Source organism: Cricetulus griseus, chromosome 9, assembly GCF_003668045.3.
Source record: "Cricetulus griseus strain 17A/GY chromosome 9, alternate assembly CriGri-PICRH-1.0, whole genome shotgun sequence".
Taxonomy (NCBI): domain Eukaryota; kingdom Metazoa; phylum Chordata; class Mammalia; order Rodentia; family Cricetidae; genus Cricetulus; species Cricetulus griseus.
In genome coordinates this window covers 9,881,288-9,901,679 of record NC_048602.1, presented here as the reverse complement: position 1 = coordinate 9,901,679, position 20,392 = coordinate 9,881,288, and the positions used below count along the sequence as shown (strand labels likewise).

The window sequence follows — 20,392 nt, the reverse complement described above, 5'->3', positions numbered from 1 at the left end:
ACGGGCATGACTCCAGGGTGAGGGCAATCAGGAAACAATCCTGGAGTCCGGTCTCTCCACCCCAGCACCGCTTAAGGACCTGTGTACACCTCACACATATGGCAGCAATTCAGACTCCACGGCCCTTTGGCTAGAATCTCCTGTCTGATGCCCTAAGAGGACCCACTCCCACCCCAGCACCTTCAGTCCAGGCCCTGGGGTGTGGACAAGGTGGTTTCCACCCATGGGGACCCACAGAATGGGATCGCTGTGGGCCTGTGGGTGGGCCACAGGCTTGCCCGAGGAGCCCACCCTTGCTGCGTCCATTCACCACCCTTCCAACTCCAGCACCCAGGCCTTCCTTCCCTTGTCCACAGGCTCAGGAAGCCATATCCCCATCCCCCCACCCAGCCAGGGACCCTGCCCACCTCCCAAGGGCTCCATCCTCACCCTCACATACCTTCAAAGGGCCCCATCTCTCTGAGTTGCTCCCAACTGGGGGGGGGGGGCAACGACTCGATCTCTTCCTAAAGGACTGTTGGGTCCTCAGTTTATCCCAACCACCTGACCTGCAAGTGTGAGCCCCCTCCACCACCACCACACCCATCTGCTTCCCTACCTACCACCCTCATACTCACCCCCTCTCCTGGCTCTCCAAGCTCTCAGCCTCCCTAAACTCTCCCGCAGTAGGGGAGTATGGGGTGGAGGCTGGCCCCTCGGAGGTAGGGGTAAGGGTGGGGGGCCTGGGTGCGGCTGGCTCCGGGAAAGAAAAGGGAAGAGAAGCAAGGGAGAGAGAGAGGCAGAGGCAGGCAGGCAGCCAGCCGGCTTTATATCCCTGCTGTATTGATCCACCATGTCACAGCCTGGTCGGTCGATAGCCAGCGAGAAAGAGAGGGAGAGAAGGGAGGGGAGGTTTGGGGGAGGGCAGCCGGGACCCCTTAGTCCTGGGTGCATCTAGGGCCTCCTGGGCAGGCTGTGGAAGCACATTTGAGCTCCCCTAAAAATAGAGGTATGCCATGTCCCCCCTACTTTCTTTCGGCTACGGCCCCCTGAGCCCTGGCAGGAGAATTTAAACACCTAGGGTTTGAGCATTTCTTTTTGTTTTCCCAGAGGCTCTTTATCCCCATAGGCAGGATGGCTGCCAGCCATGGCTCCTGTTTGCCAGCCGTAGTCAGGCTAGGCAGATAGGAGGCCTCAAGGCATGTCCTGTTAGGGCAGAGCAGGCTGTGGGTCACTTTTGCTGTGTGACACTAGCCGGAGAAAACGCTCTCTGAAGGCCTCTTCCCAGGTACTGGGGGACCAGGGGCGGGGGTGAGGGGGTGATTGTCCTTTTCAGCTGAGTCTCTAACCACAGGCATGTGCCTGAGAAGAGCATATGCTGAAGGTTTCTTTCTTTGGGTCCCTCAGCCCCCCTGGCTGGCCTGGAACACAGGGCTCAGCCTCTCTTCCCATAGCCTTCTATTACCTGCCCCCTTCAGGACCAGCCCTGACCCAGAAGAGAGAGAGCCAGGAGAGACGGTGGGTGTCTCCATTGCTAGCTTGAGCAGCAGGGAATCAAGAATGGGACTGAAAACTCTAGGGCTACACCTGTGCCTACATTGTCCCTGTGATTCTGTTTCTCTTCCTTGGGCCTCAGTTTCCCCCCTTAACCTCAGCCAGATCCTGCCTCAGCTCTGAGACCCAGAGGGACTGGTACAGATAGGAGGCAGGCCCACCAGGAGGGGAAAGCTAGGGCCAGCAGGGTGCTTGCTGTCCCTCCCTCAGCCAAGACTATGGGTCCCAGGTGCTTCCCTGCCAGCCCCCAACTCTCTGGCTCCTGTTCTTTGTCTTCCAGACCCTCCTCCCCTCCCAGCCTAGAGAGGTTGAGGAATCACCTTAGCCTTGACCCGAGGGGGCGGGCAGAGGAGGGGCAGGCAGCTCTCACCCTGCCTCCTGCCCATGGCCATCTACAGCCCCTCTCTGGCTTCCCTCTGACTACCAGGCACCCCCACCCCCAGCAGTGATGGTCCGCTGTTCCCTTTGTTAGGAAGGGGGAGGGGAAAGAGATGAGCTGAGAGGACGTGGCCTGACCCTCGACCTCTCCCCCTCCCTCCTCCCATCTGAGTCCTCAGGGGCTCAGAGCCCCCTTGACGGACAGTTCTGACCATCAGCCAAATGGCTCCATGAGGAAGCAAGGGGCCAGGTATGGGGGAGGGGAAGGGGGGAATCTGTCCAGGGCCCTGAGCCCATTACAGCGGGTGCGGGGGGTACTCCTAAGTCAGAAGGAGGCCTTAGGAAGCTTAGTGGAAGAGATTGGTACATGTGGGGCCAAGTTTTGGGGGAGCTTGATTGAACCAGGACTAGGGTTGTGAAGTTAAAGTGGGGGTTCACCCCATAGACAGTAGCCCTAGAAGCCAGTGGGCAGAGCCTGGCCTGGGCAGAGACCCCCACCCCACCTCCACCCAGCCTGCAGCATTGGGAGTGCAGTGAGTTTAAAAAAAAAATTAAAAGAAAAAAAAAAAAAACAGGAGCAGGAGAAAGCTGGGGGAAAAATATATAAGAAAAAATATAATAAGAACTAAGCGGTGGCTGCAGGAGAGAGAAAGGGCAGGAGGCGGGGAGGGGGGCGCAGGGGAGGGCGGCTGGGGCCCTGGTCGCTGCGGAGGCCGGGCCGCCGGCCTCTGTGCTGAGCCCTCCGCGTCCCCCCTGCCGGCCCCCTCCAGCCCCGATCGATCCAGTTTCTTGGCAATAAAGCATTTTTATTGTCAGCTGCCCTGAATGGCAAATGTGAGCCTGGTCCTGCTCCCCCCCCACACACACACCCTGCTTCCTCACCACCCCTCCCCCAACCTGCCTTCACCCCCTCCACTACTATCCCCTAACCAAAGAATCAGCTCCATCCATCACCGAGACCCCCTCCTCTTCCTCAGCCATGTCAGCAGGTCCCTAGCACGTACTCCACAGTACATCAAGCCTTCCACCCCCACCTAGGCGCTTGTCCCCCCCCCAACCCCAAACCCAATGGGGAGCAGAAAGTGGAGAGTGTCTTAGGCGGCCTCGGCAGAGCAGCAGGGTGCTGGCTTGGGCAACAGATGATGGCCTCAGTGAGGGGAGGCATTGACCAAAGTCACGAGAGCCAGAGAATAGGAACAATAACAGGTGGGTGCCAGCGGCTCGGTACCTGTGGGGGCAGGTGCCCCGCTCCACGGGCCTCTCCGCACCTCTGAGGTCCCTGTTCCCGCTACAGGGAACTAGGCCTCTTCTTCTGGGAAGCAAGTGGGTGAAGAGAGAAGGACATAGTTGGAAGTTGGCACGGCCTCCCACGTGTGCGGATCTGTGTCAGCTTTATCCAGGACCAGGGACAACACCCCAAAGGAATGCTGGCGTGAAGGGGCCTAGGAGGAGAGAGAGTGTTGAGCAAGCAATTTACAAAAGGACCCCCGGCCCCAAGTCAAGTGGGTGGCATGTTCTCTCCCCTCCTCTTCTTCCCTCTTTGTCTCTTCTGTCTTTGCCCCTGTATCCTTTATTGCAGCCTCTTCCTCCAGGGAGTTAAAGACCTCATGCACCCCTCTGTTCTAGCTTCCGGCCACCACCCCCAGTTCTTTTCTCCCTACATTCTTTCTTCCTTTGCTCGGGGTCTCCCTCTGTGCTTGTGTTCCTGCCTCACCCCCACTGCCGCCCCCCCCCCAGTCCCCTTCCCATAAGCACAGAGAACTTCAGCAGGAAGACAGGACGGGTCCCCCAAACATCCTCTCCTCCTCTTCTCAGAGAAAGAGCTAGGGTCCCAAGGGACATGTCCCTGTCCCCATGCATGTGTTCAGTGGGCTTCTCCTCTGAGCCTCGGTCCCCACCTTTCTGTCCCCAAAAGATGGTTCGTGTGGCCCCGCTATGCCTTGAAGGCTGGGGTTCACCTCTTTGTGACTTAAGGAGCCCCAGGAGTCAGGGCTGACATGCTGGGATTTTCCTCCTCTTGATCGGGAAAGAAGAGTGGCCTGGTTGCAGTCATGCTAAAGCGAGACTCTGTCTCACAAACATGCAAAGACCAGTGATGCAACTCAATACGGTGTGTGGCCAGTGTGCACAGAGCACGGAGTTGGATTCCCAACAATCTGGGTGTGGTGGTGTGCACAGCAATTGCATAATTTGGGAGGTGAAGACAGGAGAGTCAGAAGTTCAAAGTTAGCCCAGCTGTGGTGGCACTCCTGAGGCAGAGGCAGGTGGATCTCTGAGTTTGAGGCCAGCCTGGTCTACAAAGGAAGTTCCAGGACAGCCAGGACTGTTACACAGAGAAACCCTGTCTCAAAAACAAAACAAAACCCAGAAACAACAGCAACAAAAAACCCAAAGAAACAAACAAACAACAAAAAACATGGACACACACAAATAAAGTTAAAACAAATGCGAGACCCCACCCACTCCACCCCCATTCTCAGTTCCCTGGGGCAGGGCTGTGACATCAGAGGGAAAGGCTCAGGAGCCGTGTGTGGTGTGAGCAGTAGAGGAAGTGTCAGAATGGCCAGGGGAAGGAGGTGACTTCCCCTGTGTGAGGGGATCTAGGGACTCTAAGGAGGTGTGAGAGGATACAGGAGCAGCTGAGGTACTTGGGAGAAAGAGGATTCCGGGCCTCCTTTCCAAGCTACCCCTTTGCCCAGGTCTCAGTGATCTTCGCCTCACCCCTGCAGATGCCCAGGTCTCAGTGGCCCTCGCCTCACCCCTGCAGATACCCAGTTCTCAGTCACCCTTGCCTCGCCCCTGCAGATGCCCAGTTCTCAGTCGCCCTCGCCTCACCCCTGCAGAGGTCTCCATTAGTGCAGTACGAAGCCTTTCCTGGCTTTGCTCTCCCAACTGCCATTGAAGAGGAGGGAGGAGTCCTCCCTGTGGTAGCGAGGTCTCTCTGCCCCCGTGGAAAGGATTGCTGTATTTAAAAGAAAAGAAAAGAAAAGAAAAAAGACCACGTATAAACCAAGCATGGTGGTGCACAACTGTGCCCTCAGCACTTAGGTAGAGGCAAGGGGGTTAGGAGTTCAAGGTCGTACATACTGGATTCTGTGCCAACCTGGGCTACATGAGAGTCTCTTTCAAATGACAACAGCACCACCACCACCAAATTGTGTGTAAGCATTCATACCTATCCTATTGCAGATGGTTTAGGCCTCAGACAGTTCCAAAAAAAAAAAAAAAAAAAAAAAAAACCTCAAAACCTTCCTGCTTTGACTTCCCAAATAGAGGGGTTACGGGTGTGTACCTGTGATTCTTTGCTATTGCTTCTCGTTTCTGAGTCCTTGAATAGTGTGTGGTGAGGCTGAGCTCTTCTAGACCCTTCGATCTTTTCCCCTCAGTGTGCACCTTCGCGCCCATCGTCCGCCTCTCTTCGATCCCCATTAGTAAAGGGCCTGCCTAGGAGAGGAGACAAAGATCCCTCAGGGCTGCCCCCCCCACGGGGGGGGGCTTGGGTGTGAGTTAGGGTTCCAGACTGGTGCAGGAATGTGGCAATCTGGGAGAGGCCGGGAACTGGGGAGTTGGAGGAGAGATAGGGGAGCTTCTACCTCCTGGCTTTCCAGGGGCCGGTCATCTTCTGGGCCTGCGGTATTCATCATCTGGGGCACCCCCCCTTCTTATCTTGGGAGTCATCTGATGAGACAGCTCAGTGGATAGAGGCCCTTGCTGCCAACCCTGGCGTCCTGAGTTTGATGCCCATAACCCACATGGTGGAGGGTCAGAACTGACCCCTGCAAGCTGTCCTCTGACCCCCCCACACACACCCTTGCCGTGGTGCCCATGCACAGGTGCGTACCCATGCACACACGTAATCACGTCTGGCTCCAGGTGACCCCTCTTTAAGAGGTTCTCTCTACTGGTGTGATCCGTTGCTCACGCCATTCCGTCGTGTGGGTGAGTGACAACTCCTCCATGCTACTCAGGGGGTGGCTCCTCATGTGAACATATGCCCTGCATTCTTGACTGACACACACCGCCCTCTGCAGAGGTGCTGCCGTCATCCAGGTGGTGACACAGAGTTTCAGCATAGTGGCCAGATGAACAGCCGGTGAGTGTCGGAGTCCGACCCCACCGATTCTGGTTGATTACAGAAACAATCTGTCGAGAGTCCATGGGGTAACTGACCCAGTATGAGATTCAGGCGCCTTCACTCTGCCATGAACTCTCTGTGATACGGTGGCTGAAGCCTTCTGGGTCAGAACCACCACCACATAGGATTCTTTTTCATCCACCTCCCGCTACCTCCGTTAGACGCTGGGTTGGGACTCCCATTATTTTGGGCAGTGTTTAGCGGTCATTCTTCAGTAAATAGGTAATGCGTATTGCAGGCACTGGGGCGTCTGGGCGCGCAGAAGACACGGGCCAGTGAGTATTGTCACAGTTCTAATCTGAATATTGACTGGGAGGCTGGCACTAACATTCTTAAAATCTGGGGTGGAGATGGATTGGAAGTGTGCTTGCTTGGCATGCCCAAAGACCTGGGTCTGATCCCCCAGCACCCCACAAAACTAGGAGTGGTGGTGCACACCTGCAATCCCTGCACTGGAGGAAAAATCCCTGGCTGGAGGGAAAAGCATTAGATGTTCAAGACCATCACTGGCTACATGGGGAGTTCCAGTCCAACCCGGGCTATGCTCCCCTCAATATATTACATATATGATTATATATGCATTATTCATATAAAATTATACATATATATGCCAGGTATAGTGGCACAGGTCTGTAATGCTGGCACTCAGGAGACCGAGGCAAGAAGATCTCAAGTTCAAGACAGTATGGGCTATATAATATACACAGTAAAGCTCTCTCTATAAATAAATAATTGGAGGAGGGAAGGAAAGAACAGCAGAGGACATGCTTAAACAAAAAAAAAAAAAAACAATCTAAGTTACAGGGGCTGTAAAAATGCTTGCTTCGGGCACAAGCCTGATGACCCATGTTCAATCCCTGGGGCCCATATTAAAAGAAAAAAAGCCAGATGTTGGAATGTTGAGATGGCTGAGGTAAAGGTGCTTGTCACTAGGTCTGATGACCTAAATTCGATCCCTAGGACCAACATGGTGGAAGGAGAGAAATTACTCCTGCTGGTTGTCCTCTGACAAGCATTTTCACACTGAGGCTCATACCGAGGCTCTCTCTTTGTTTCCTTGTCTCTCTCTCGGCCCATACACACACTAAACAAAATATAAGGAAAGGGAAGGAAAGGCAGGCAGGCAGGCAGGCAGGCAGGCAGGAAGGAAGGAAGGAAGGAAGGAAGGAAGGAAGGAAGGAAGGAAGAGAAAGGCTGGGTGTTGTGGCATCTACAATCCCCATACTCAAGCTCACAGACCGGCTAGCCAGGGGTAAGAAGCATACCGAATCAGTGAGAAAGATCCTGCCTGAAGACAAGGTGGAAAGAAAGAACAGAGCCCTGACATTTGTCCTCGGACTTCCAAGTGTGTGCCACAGTATGTGCTAGGCCCTCTACACATGAGACTAAATATATCTATTTTTGAAGCTGAGTATATCGATGGCCCTTGAAACCCAGCCCAGGAGTCTGAGGCAGCCTAGTGAGACCCTACCTCAACAAATAAAACAGAGGTCCAGAGGAACACTGGTCTGGGTTGCAAGAAAAGCTGTCAGCTTGTTTGGAGGATGTAATCAGGTTTAGGGGAGTCGGCAGGGCCCTGGTCACAAATTTGGGTGGAGAGTAGTAGCCTTTGGAAAGAGTAACTTTTTCTTTTGATTTCCTTTTGGGGGGGGCGGTTAAGGGTTGTTGTTTTAAAACAGGGTGTTATGTAACCCAGGCTGCCCTTGAACCCACTATGTAGCCAAGGATAACCTGAAAGTCTTCCTCCGGAGTCAGAATGAGCCTTGAAGCTGGCTCTGTTGGGCAGCCTCCCTGTTGGTACCTTGGACAGCAACCGCAGCCGCTCAGCGTTAAGCAGCGGTGGGCGGCTCCAGGCGGTGACATGGAGGAGGGCACGGGAGATGGGTAATGCTCGAATACTCCCCCAAAGTAGGACTTGACCTCTGCCCACAGCAGTGCACGTAAGTGGATCCTGGGTGACATAGAAATGTATTACTTGGGGGAAGCTGTCAAAGGTTCACAGCATCCGAAAGGCCCCGCCCTGTGTGTTCTTCTCCAGCACGCCCTCCCCCCCTGCTGGAATAGCCACGATCCTCACCTTTGGAATAATGGTTTCTTTGATAGTCTTCCCTTGTGTCAACATTTTTTTTTTTTTGAGTTGGACTAATCTTCAACTCCTGGGATCAAGTGATGCGCTCACCTTAGTTTTTCCAATCACCACCACAGGAAAAAAAATCCATTTTGGTTTTGTTTTAAATTTAAAGGGTTTTGTTTTTGTTTTTGTTTTTGTTTTTGTTTTTGTTTTTGTTTTGTTTTGTTTTGTTTTTGAGACAGGGCTTCTCTGTGTAACAGTCCTAGCTGTCCTGGCACTCACTCAGTAGATCAGGCTAGCCCTGAACTCACAGAGATCCACCTTCCTCTGCTTTCCGAGTGCTGAGATTAAAGGCATGCACCACCATGCCCAGCTTAAATTTTAATTTTTAGTTTTTTAAGACAGAGTCTCACTGTGTAGCCCTGGATGGTCTGGAACTCACTTTGTATATAGATCAGGGTGGCCTTGAAATTGCAGAGGTCCTTCTGCCTCTGCCTCTCCAGTGCTGGGATTAAAGGGGTCCACCACCATGCCTGGTGTTTCCCCCCTTTTAAAACACACAATCTCATATAGCTCAGTCTAACCTTGGAGTCATTATATAGCTGGGGATGACCTTGAAGTACTCATTCTCCTGCTTCTATCTCCAGAGTGATGGAGTGGTACCCAGCTCTGAAATACACTATCCTTTTCCTGGTTACATAGAACTCCTAAGAATGAATATACTATATTTTCTTAGTCACTGTCCTGTTGGTGATATCAAGAGTGTTTCTGATTTAACCTAAAATTATTTTGAATTTTTAGTTTTTTTCTGGGAGATGGGGTCTCACTACGTAGCCCAGGCTGGCCTCTGTTGTACTCTCCTCCTGCGGTCACCTTCTAAGCACTGGTGCTACAGGTGTGTGCCACCACAGCGTGCCCTGAATCTCAAACCTGAATATCAGGCCTGTGGAGATGGATCAGTGGTTTAGAGCATTTGCTCTGAAAACTACAGGACCGGAATTTAGATCCGGGAACCCACATGACAAGCTGGTGTGGTCTCACAGATGCCTATGACCCTAGCATCATAAGAAGAAACGATTGCTGGATTTTGCTGTCTTCCGGTTCAGAGAGAGACCCTGGCTCAAAAGAATAAGGTGGGGGGGTGACAAAGGCAACATGTGACATCCTTCTCTGGCCTGCACAAGGCGCGCACGCGCGCACACACACACACACACACACACACACACACACACACACACACAGGGGGGGGAGAGGGGAGGAAACTCCGTTATGTTATAAGCCCCTTTTTGCTTAGGCACGGTGGGAACTTTTCTACTGAAGATATTGAAATTCCTGTCAGCCCGGGGTTACTGCCACCATTTCCCAGAAGAGCTGGGGCATCACAGGGGAGAAATCACAGCTCCTGGGTACATAGCAAATGTGCAGAGAAACCCATTTTCCAACCCTCATCTATATAACCCTCTGAATCAGTCGTTATGCCCCCCCACCTAGTCCTGGGAACCTTGGTTCTATGCAGGGCCCAGACTGGACATTACCAAACCAAGCCCAGCCATGTCCTCAGCATGCTCAGTCTCCGGGGGCCAGCCTTCCTGGGCAGTGGCTTTGCCTGGTGCAAATGACACCGAATCTCTTGAGTGTTCCCTGGAGCAGTGTGAAGACTGAGTTCTTTACTATCATTGTTTCTCTTTCAGATAAAGTCTACAGTGTAGCCAGTGGTCTCAGAACTCAAAATCCCCCTGCCTCAGCGCTTGTTCTGTAGGTGTACACCATCAGGCATGGCCTGGTCTGTACTATTAGTTGAGTCAGAAGCCAGGTGAAGATGGCAAGGACTTGACTCATTGAACCATCTCCCAAGCCCCCACATTCTTTTAAAAATGATTTATTGGCTGAGTGGTCGTGCACACCTTTAATCCCAGCACTTAGGAGGCAGAGGCAGACAGATCTCTGAGTCCGAGGCCAGCCTGGTCTACAGAGCAAGTTCCAGGACAGCCAGGGTTACACAAACTCTGTCTCGAAAAACAAACAAAATGTTGTATTACGGAGGGCGTCTATAGAGAGAGCTGAGCTGTGGGTAAATTGTGTGTAGCACATACAACACAGATTCTCCATATTCTCTGTCTGTCTGTCTGTCTGTCTGTCTGCCTGCCTGTCTCTCTCTCTCTCTCTCTCTCTCTCTCTCTCTCTCTCTCCCTCTCTGTCTCTCTCTGTCTCTGTCTCTGTCTCTGTCTCTGTCTCTGTCTCTCTGTGTGTGTGTACTGTGTGCTGTGTATATGTCACAAGACACTTGATGAAGTCACAGAATTGTGTTATGACCTCGTTTTCCACTGATTTTAGGCAGGGTCTTTTTGTCCTTTGTTGCTGTACAGTGTGCCTCAGGCTAGCTCACTGTCCAGTTTCTACAGATTCCCCGGTCTCTACTCCCACCTTGCTGTAGGAGTGCTGGGTTGTATGGGATTCAAACTCGGCTCCTCCAACTTGGATGGCAAGGACTTGACTCATTGAACCATCTCCCAAGCCCCCACATTCTTTTAAAAATGATTTATTGGCTGAGTGGTCGTGCACACCTTTAATCCCATCGCTTGGGAGGCAGAGGCAGGTGGATCTCTGTGAGTTCGAGGCCAGCCTGGTCTACACAGTGAGTTCCAGGACAGCCAGGGATACACAGAGAAACCCTGTCTTGAAAAACCAAAACCAAACAAACAAAAAGAGATTTATTGATTTTAAATTTTATGTGTATAGGTGTTTTTCCTGCGTGCATGTATGTGCACCACATGGGTGCTTGGTTCCTCGAGGAGGCCAGAAGAGGACATCAGACTCCTTGGAACTGGAGTTACAGATGGTTGTGAGCCATCATGTGGGTGTTAGGAATCGAACCTGGGTCCTGCACAAGAGGAACAAGTGCTCTTAATTGCTGAGCTGTCTCTCCCAGCCCCACCCCACCCCCACTCTTGAGTAGAATGGTGGAAGGGAACTCTGAGAACAAATGACTGGTGAGGATGACAGACACCATAAACACTTGCATGGACCAGCCTGGTCTACAGAGCGAGTTCCAGGACAGCCTCCAAAGCTGCAGAGAAACCCTGTCTCGAAAAAAACAAAACAAAACAAAACAAAAAAACACTTGCATGGAGATCCAGCCTTGGACTTCAGTCTGTGGGACATGGGAGTGTGAAGGGGGTTATTCATTCAGCCTTGGGATTCCGGTGCCCACCATGTGCCTGGCATTGTTAATATCCCAGGAATCCCACACTGAGCAATACAAATGATGAAACCTGCTTTCAGAGAACTTGTGTGTTAGAGAGAGAGAGGGTCGGTAACATGACTAGACAGCCATTTAACTCCAAGATGCTGTGAAGAAAACACACACACACACACACACACACACACACACACACACACACACACACAAGTCACAGAGTGTGTGGCAACAGGAGGTGGTGGCTGGCCTCGGAGAGGGAGGCAGTATTCAGAGGGCCACACCAGGTCAAAAGCCTACTGGCTTTCTCCAGTGTGACTGGGGTAGATGCCTAGGTGGGAAGAAGGCAGGTCCAGCGAGGTCCTAGAGAACATGGCAAGGAGGCTGTGCTTGTCTGTGGGAACTCTGGGAGGGACACCGATGAGCATCCTGGCCTAGGGAAATCCATTTCAGCCTTTGGACAGCTCCCTGCGAGCTGGAGATTTGGCAACCTCAGAGCCCAAGTAGTTGTGTTTGCTGGCGTGACCTTACTGTTGGAGCAGAATAGGAGGAACTCTGGGCTCTTAGGAACCTGGGTGCGGTAGGAAATGCCGAGGTTCCTGGGATGAGAGTAGGGTCAGATACTTGCTCCCCTAGAGACTGGTGGGTTTGGGAGCCAAGGACTCTTCCCAGGAGACATACAGTGTGAGACATGTGCAGGCTGGCAGGAGATTCCGTATTTGGGGTCAGCGAGACCCTGGGACTTTGCTCTGTGATTGTTCTTAGCTTCCCCGTGATTAAGATGGTAAGAATGCAAAACAAAACACCCCATTTTGTATGCTGACTTGAAAAATTAATAAGAAGGGATCGTGAGTGTTGCTCTGTCAGTAAAGGATATGAATTGAGGATATGAATTCGAGCCCTAGAACCCACTTTAAGAAAAATATTGGGTGTCTTGTCACAATCTCATAGTCCCAGCACTAGGTCGGCAGAGGCAGGAGGAATTGTTGGGCCAGCCGGTCTAGCCTACTTGGTGAGGTGCTGGTTATGGAGAGACCCTGTCTCAAAGGAGGTATTTCTGAGGATGAAGCCTGGGGTTGTCTTCTGACTTCCACACACATGCATGGCGTACATATGCACTCCTGTGTGTTCGTGTACACACACACACACACACACACACACACACACACACACACATCCCTCCCTCCCTCCCCTGTTCCATCTCTCCATGGCTGCTTGAGAGAGAGCCTGCAACAGCGGTGTATGCCCCCTGCACTCAGGTGGGAAGATAGGAAGTTCAAGACCAGCCTGGGCTGTACAATGAGACTTCGTAAAAGAAAACTAAGGAGGTCGGGAGGGCTTGCCACACAAGCATGAAGGTCTGAGTTTGATCTCCAGCACTCATGTTTAAAAAAAAAAAGAAGGCTGGGCACAGGAAGTGCATTCTTGCTATGCCTGTGCTGGGGAGGCAGAGACAGGAGCATCCCTGGGGCTCACTGGCCAACCAGACTAGGCAGATCAGTGAGCTCCAGGTACAGTAAGAGGTCCTGTCTTAAAAATAATAATAAGCTGGGTGGTGGTGGCATTGCACACCTTGAATCCCAGCACTCGGGAGGCAGAGGCAGGTGGATCTCTGTGAGTTTGAGGCCAGCCTGGTCTCCAGAGGAGTGCCAGGATAGGCTCCAAAGATACAGAAAAACCCTGTCTCAAAAAAAAAAAAACAACAACAACCAAAATAATGATGATGATGAGTGCAATTGAGGAAGGCATCTAATATCTAATGTTGACTTTGGCCTCCACACACATACATTCTCGGGCACACACACACACACACACACACACACACACACACACACACCAACAAATGAACCATCTGTGGCTCTCACCTGTAATCCTAGCACCTGGGTCTGAGACAGGAGGATTGCCACAAGTTCAAGGCTAGAATGTGATACAGAATGAGCCTAGAATTTACTTGTCTCCTATTCAGAGATGGGGAACTGAGCACAGGGTAATCGCCCTCAGTCATCAGGTGGTCAGTGCCAGAGCAGGCTCCTCACAGGGCTGTGTGTGTGTGCGTGTGTGAGCATGTGTGTGTGAGTGAGCGTGTGCACGTGCGTGCGTGTGTGTGTGTGGTCACACGCTTGCATGTCGGTATTTTGCGTGCATGTCTGCTTGTGCACCACGTGCAGACCTGGTGCCGGTGGAAGGCAGAAGAAGTTTTTAGATATCTCTGGAACTGGAGTAACAGGTGGCTGTGAGCCGCCACGTGGGTTCCTGGGAACTGAACTCAGGACCTCTGGAAGAGCAGGCAGTGCTCTTAACCGCTGAGACACCTCTCTAGCCTTGATGACCTCTTTTTATGGTCTCCGAACCACATTGCAGAGATTCACTTCTTCCTTGAGGTGAGCTGGAAACTCTAGTAGCTTTGTGGAAATGGGGGTGGCGTCAGGGTATGGGTAAGAATGCCTGCGTGTGTCCATGTGGATTCACAAAGCCTGTGCCACTGCCTGGCGCCCTCCCCCTGCTGCCACTAACATGTCCTGTCCCCTCTACGTCTCTTCCTTTCCCCTCTGTCCATTGGAGTTAACCTCAGCATCCGCCCATCGGAGTCTGTGGGGCCTGTGGACCCTGCCTTGAATTCCCATGCTCATTTTATCCTCGTGGCCCCATCCTTCCCCCCCCCCCATGCCTGGATCACTGTCCCAGCCTTCCCACCTCTCATCTTGCCTCCAATTTACCCAAATTCCTTCCTGAGGGATTGCTTGACTCAGAGTATCTACCGGAAGATTTCCATCCATTTAAGTGTAGGGGGCGAATGCCTGTAGTCTTAGCACTCAGGAGGCTGGGGCGGGAGAATCAAAAGTTCAGGGCCAGCCTGGGCTACATGGTGAGAACCAGTCTCAAAGGAAATGGAGCAGGGAGGAGAAGGGGGAAGGAGGAGATGAAGATGCTGCCGTCTCCTGCATGGCTGAGATCTCTTTGGGCTCTACTTTTTCATGAGCTTAGCGCTCTCCTTCATTATCTGATGGAGGAAAGATAGTTCCAGGGACCTGGGGTTCATTCTTGACTCTACCACCTCCTCAACTTTCACCATCAGCCAGTTTCCAAATCTTGCTTTGCCTATTGGCAAAATTGTCCCCAGGAATACCTGCCTCTTCTCTCCCCTATTGCTATGTTGTGCCTGACCACACCAGCTGACCCCACCTCCCAGTATCTGTTAGTGTAGTCTCTACAGCAGCCCCAAGTGCTCATTAAAATGCTCACAGAGAAGCCGGGCGGTGGTGGTGCACGTCTTTAGTCCCAGCACTTGGGAGGCAGAGGCAGGCGGGTCTCTGTAAATTCAAGACCAGCCTGGAGGCTGGAGGGGTGGCTCAGGGTTTAAGAACATTGAATGCTCTCCCAGAGGACCCGGGTTTGATTCCCAGCACCCACATGACAGCTCACAACTGTCTGTAGTTCCAATTCCATGGCAAAATACCAATGCACATAAAAAATAAAAGTAAATTTAAGCCGGGCGTTGGTGGCACACGCCTTTAATCCCAGCACTCGGGAGGCAGAGGCAGGCGGATCTCTGTGAGTTCGAGGCCAGCCTGGTCTACAAGAGCTAGTTCCAGGACAGCCTCCAAAGCCACAGAGAAACCCTGTCTCAAAAACCCAGGGGGGAAAAAATGCTCACAGAGGGAGAGGCTGGAGAGATGGCTCAGAGGTTAAGAGTTCTTGCAGAGGACCCGGGTTCAATTCCTAGCACCCCCATGACAGCTCACATCACTCCAGTTCCTGGAGATCCAGTGCCCTTTTGGCCTCTGTGGTCCCCAGGCATGTCCGTGGCACACATATATACATGCAGGAAAAGGACCCATACACATAAAGTAATTTAAAAAAAAAAAAGACTTTAAAATGCTCAAGAAGGGCTGGGAGATAAGTCATCGACAAATGGCTGCAACATAAGTTTAGGGACCTGAGTTCGATTCCCAGCACTTAAGTGCTGGGGAGACGGAGGCGAGACATGCCGGAGGTTGGCTGGCCAGCCAGTCTACCCAACTCGGCACCCGGATGCCAGTGAGAGACCTTGTCTTCAAAAGCAGGGTGAGGAATATGCATGCCTACACATGCATGCATGCACACGCACTTGAACACACCTGCACGCAAGCACGCGCCTGCGCACCCCCCCCCCAGCACACCCACCGTTCACAGAATCCTGTCACCTCCCACTTAAAACCCTTCCTACTGGGCCTGGATTAAATTCTAACTTATTTTTTCTTTTTGGTGCTTTTACACTGCTTATGTGTCCTGAGCAAGTGCTCTGCCTCTGAGCCACGACCCAGGTACCCACTGGGTTCTACCCGTGAGCTGCATTCCCAAGCCGTGAAAGTTAAGATGGCCTGCAAGGCTTGAGTGGTCCAGCCCTGCCCTGCCTACAGCATCACCCTTACCCAGCGTCTTCTCCACTCACAGGACTCCGGCTGTGCCAGCCTCCTTTGCCGCCTTGGGGCCATCACCTCCTCTGTCCCTGCTGCCTGCAAAGTCCTTCCTTCCTCACAGGCTTTGTCTTCTGAATTCTCACCCACCTGACTCTGCCTCCCGAGTGCTGGGATTGAAGGCACGTACCACCACGTGCAGTCTTAAATTGTTTTTAGATTTTATCATTATTTTATGTGGCTGTGTATCTGTTGTGAGGGTGTGTCCAGGTGCCCACGGGAGCCAGAGGAGCTGGATCCCCTACGCTTGTGAGCCACCTGATGTGGGTGCTGGGAACTGAACGCTGGCCCTCTTGAGGAGCAGTGATACTCTTAAACACTGAGCCATCTCTCCAGCCCTTTCAATTTTTAATTTGAGCCGGGCGTTGGTGGCGCACGCCTTTAATCCCAGCACTCGGGAGGCCGAGACAGGCGGGTCTCTGTGAGTTTGAGGTCAGCCAGAGTTACATAAGGAAACCCTGTTCCCACACTGGTATAGGGACCACAGACTCAGCTGTGGGCTGTAGGGGAGGAATCCCAGTGTCGTCAAGAGGGCAAAGGGCATCTCCTTCTGTTGGCTGTCAGATGATGGGAAGGATTTCAAATTCTATCAAAGAAGCCCACAATAAAGAGAGAATGCTGAATCCTAATCCCTAAAACCCAAGGGCTCTAAGAAACCCATAGTACAGAGAGCAAGCCACCGAGAGGAGGGTCTTAGGTTCAAATCCTCACTCCACCAGCCACATGCTGTGTGACTGGGACAGCTGAAGTTACCTCTCTAAGCCCTAATTCTTTAGTAAACTCAGACAACAGACTCAAATCCTCAGATGGTTGGAATACCATCGGCTCAAATAACACAAAACAGGCAGGAATGCCACCCATGCCCCCACCACCAACATCACCACTGCTGAAGAATTTTAAGTCAGTAGCCCTTAATTCGTCTGATTTTTTGTTTGCTTGCTTGTTTTTTGAGACGGGCCTCATGTAGCCCAGGCTAGCCTTGAACTTTCTATGTAGGCTTTGAACTTCTGATCCGTCTCCTTCCACCTCCCAAGCGCTGGCATTACAGGCACGCACCACCACGTCTAGTTTTGCGAGACTCTGGGATCGAAACCCAGGGAGGGCTTTGTACAAGCTAAGAGGCAGCTCTTGATCTGAACTCCACGCCTGGAACCTGATTGACTTGTGCCCCTGGACAAGCAGTACTGAGAGAACCTCACGTCCAGGGGATGAAGAAATATATAAATGAGATATATTTAAGCCGGGCGTTGGTGGCGCATGCCTTTAATCCCAGCACTCAGGAGGCAGAGGCAGGCAGATCTCTGTGAGTTCGAGGCCAGCCTGGTCTCCAGAGCAAGTGTCAGGATAGGCTCCAAAGCTATACAGAGAAACCCTGTCTCGAAAAAAACCGAGAGAGAGAGAGAGAGAGAGAGAGATTTAAGGGGGTGGGAGACGGCTCAGTAGTTAAGATCTGTTGCTGCTCTTGCATAGGACAGGGTTCTGTTCCCAGCACCCATGCGTCGGCTCACAACCATCTGTAACTCCAGTTCCAGGGAATCCAGTGCCCTCTTCTGACCTCTGTGGTCTCCAGGAACACACTTGGCGCATAGACATGCATGCAGAGAAAACACCCATACAACGTCAGATAAAGTAAATCTTTTTAGAATTAAAAGAGCTCAGTTGGAGCCCAGAAGCCAAGAGAGCAGACAAGAGGTGGGCATTTGTTCCGTTTTCCTATTTGTTTAGGCCCCTAAGTCACTTGTCCCTAGACCCCCAGAGGCTGCCCCCTGACCTGGGCTCTGCCGCAGACCAAGGTGTTTTACATCCAGAATGGAGGCTGGGCCGAAGATTGCTACTAGTGACTCTTAGGCCTGAGTTCATCCTCTGTCTCAACTGGCATTTCCGTGGCCTGCGACTCCATCTCTATGTCTCCCACCAGTCTGGGGGTATTCCGGGTCCCCTTGAGCAACTGCATGCCTCAACCCTACAGATGAGAGAGCATCGCCTCGGGGCGAGACCTTTGGAGTCTCTGTGCAGACCAAGGCTAGGTGATAAGATTGCTAAGGATAACAGGAGTCCAGAGAGAGACCAGAGGACTGAGCCACGGAGAGGGTCCCCAGGGGTGGCCAAGAGGAAGAGGCCATGGCAGGGGGCCATGAGGGGTGAAGAATCTCACTCTACTGTCCCCGGTGGGCTGGCTGCTCCCCCCTACGGCTCCCCGGCGGGCCCCCAGGGGACCTCGCTCTAATAATGTATTTGATCGACTCGCCGGCCGCGTACAAGCGATTATTGTCTTGTCGGGAGTCAAACGCATCGATCCAGTGAGAAATATGAGCGGAGCAATGGGGCCCGCGTGTCAGTTACCGGCCCCGCTGGCCCTGGGGAGCCCCCTACGTCTCCTTTAATTACCGCTCAGCCTTGAGCCCAGTCTGGCCTACCCTGTACCACCTCTCTGCAGGCTCCCTGCACCTCGAGTGGCCCCCACTGCTTCCCCAGTGCCTGCCCTACTTGTCTTACACACTGGGGCTCCAGACCTCTTCTGCGGCAGGGAAGCCACTCCCCAAACCTTACATGTTCCATTCCCCTCTGCCATGGGCCCCAAATTCCGCCCCTTTGTTCTTCACCCCTTCTCCAGGGTCCCCTGCATAGGCCTGGAGGCTCAGTCTCAAGTGTTCAGCATGGAAGGAGACAGGGTGGGACCATCGAGGCCTTCCCGCCCCGGCCTCATCATCTGCAGACCCAGGAATGTCTCACTGGAAATGGGTGGCCCTTCTTTCCCTTGCTCGCCGCCGTCTGGGGCCCAGCCTGGTGTCAATGCATGATGTTGGTGTGGTAAAGGGTGGGGTGTGAAGGAGGGTACCTGCTGAGTCTTAACCCTCCAAAATGCCCTAAGCACCTATGCCACTCTGATTTCCAACCAGTCCAAACATAAACCCTAAATGAAAATGGAGCTTACTGGGCAAATTAGGCTCTGAGACAAGAAAGAATCCACTACCCTAGGGCCACCTGACTTCTGCCGGGAAGACCCTCCCCCCCTATAGAAATCCTTGGGCGGGCAGGCTGCTGTGTGGTCTGGGAATGTCCTCTGGAATGGCCTTTCTGATCATGGATGCTGTAGAGTGTAGATCCCTAGACACTGCCCCTGCCATGTGTGTTATAAGAGCCCAGTTCATTCCCATCAGGCCCACCTGCCAGGTCTTGGGGTGTCCAGGTGCACAGGGCTGGGGGCAAAGGGTACTCAGTTCTTTGTGTCCTTCATGGCTCTCTCTGCACATGGGAGTGTGGGCTTGGGCACAGGCGGCCAGGCCTGGGCTGTATCTATGTGTAGGAACCTTGGTCTGGAGGGAGGGTTGGTGTCAGAGACCTGCAGAGATGTGTGTGTGTGCGTGCGCGCGCACGCGTGCACTCGTGTAAAATGCTGGGGGGGGGTCTCCAGTGTGTGTGTGTGTGTGTGTGTGTGTGCGCGCGTGGTTGTAGAAGGATGAATCCAGGCGTCTTGTGTGTGCACGTGTGGTTTGGGGGAACCCCCCAACTTGGGGTGTAGAGTATCCTGGCTGACCCCAGTAGATAGGAGAGCCGTTTGGGAGCAGCCAGGGCAGCTCAGCAACCTCGGCCCCCAGGCGCTGAGAGGAAGAAGGGGACAGTTGGCTCGGGCGAGCCTTTGTCTGCGCCGCTGTGCGCCCGAGTCCTGCGCCTTTGTGTGACCCTCGCAGGTGTGCGCGCGGGGCGGGGCGGGGCGGGGCGGGGCGGGGAGGATGCGGGCTGGGAGGGAGCAGAGGGCGGGGCTCCCTCCTCCTCCTCCTCCTCCTCCTCCTCCTCCGCAGCCGGCCCCGCCCTCCAGCCCATTGGCTGGACGCTGCCGCCCCCTGGCGGGATGCAGGAGAACCGCAGGGCTGAGAGCGGAGCTGCGGAAAGGGCCCCACAGGAAACCTCGGGACTCACGCTCAGCTCCACCTGCCCCGGGGTGCAAGCATTTAGCCTCTGACAGACTTCTAGCTGTCGCTGGCTACGGATCCCAGCCGTCCTCCTCACTGCCGGTGCCCACGGGCACGATTTCTTCCGAGTGGCGGTCCGGGATGCCTTCCTTCCTTACCCGTGCGTGGCACAGGTTGCAGGCCTTGGTCGGACGGTCGGTCCGCAGCATCCTGGTTGTTTTGACTTTGTCGCTTCCTGGCCCTGGGTCCTCGAGAGAGCCACTGTTCATCTCTCTGAGATCCTGTCTTTTCGTTTGCGAAACCAAGAGCATAAAATGCTAACCTGTAACGTGACACCTGCTAGGCGGGAGGGGGGTGCCAGGCCAGGGACTGAGAGAACCCTCCCCGAACAAACCCCCAAACTATGCTTCTGCCTTGGTTACTGTGTGTCCTCGCCCCTCTCGGCCTCACAAGCCCCGTTGCAGATGTGTTCACGCCATGCTGAGTGACAGGAGAGCCGTGTAGACACCTCCTAGTGTGGCCCCTGCAAGAGTCAGCTCTTCCAGTCTCCCCGCTTTCCACCCCACCAAACCCCCACCCCCATCACCCTCAAATGCACTCATGATTTGGGGTCCACTGGGCCGCTGGAGTAGGTCTGTGGGCCAGGGTATTTTCCCTTCCGAAGGGGGCGGACCGACCCTGTGGTTTCCTCCTGGGGTGACTTCCGGC

General features: G+C 53.3%; 1 protein-coding gene across 1 annotated transcript in view; it reads left to right on the top strand.

Annotated features, from left to right (window-relative positions):
* Pou2f2 (POU class 2 homeobox 2) overlaps positions 1-20,392 on the top strand; it is a 90,121-nt gene that overhangs the window by 28,216 nt on the left and 41,513 nt on the right. The window lies entirely within an intron of this gene.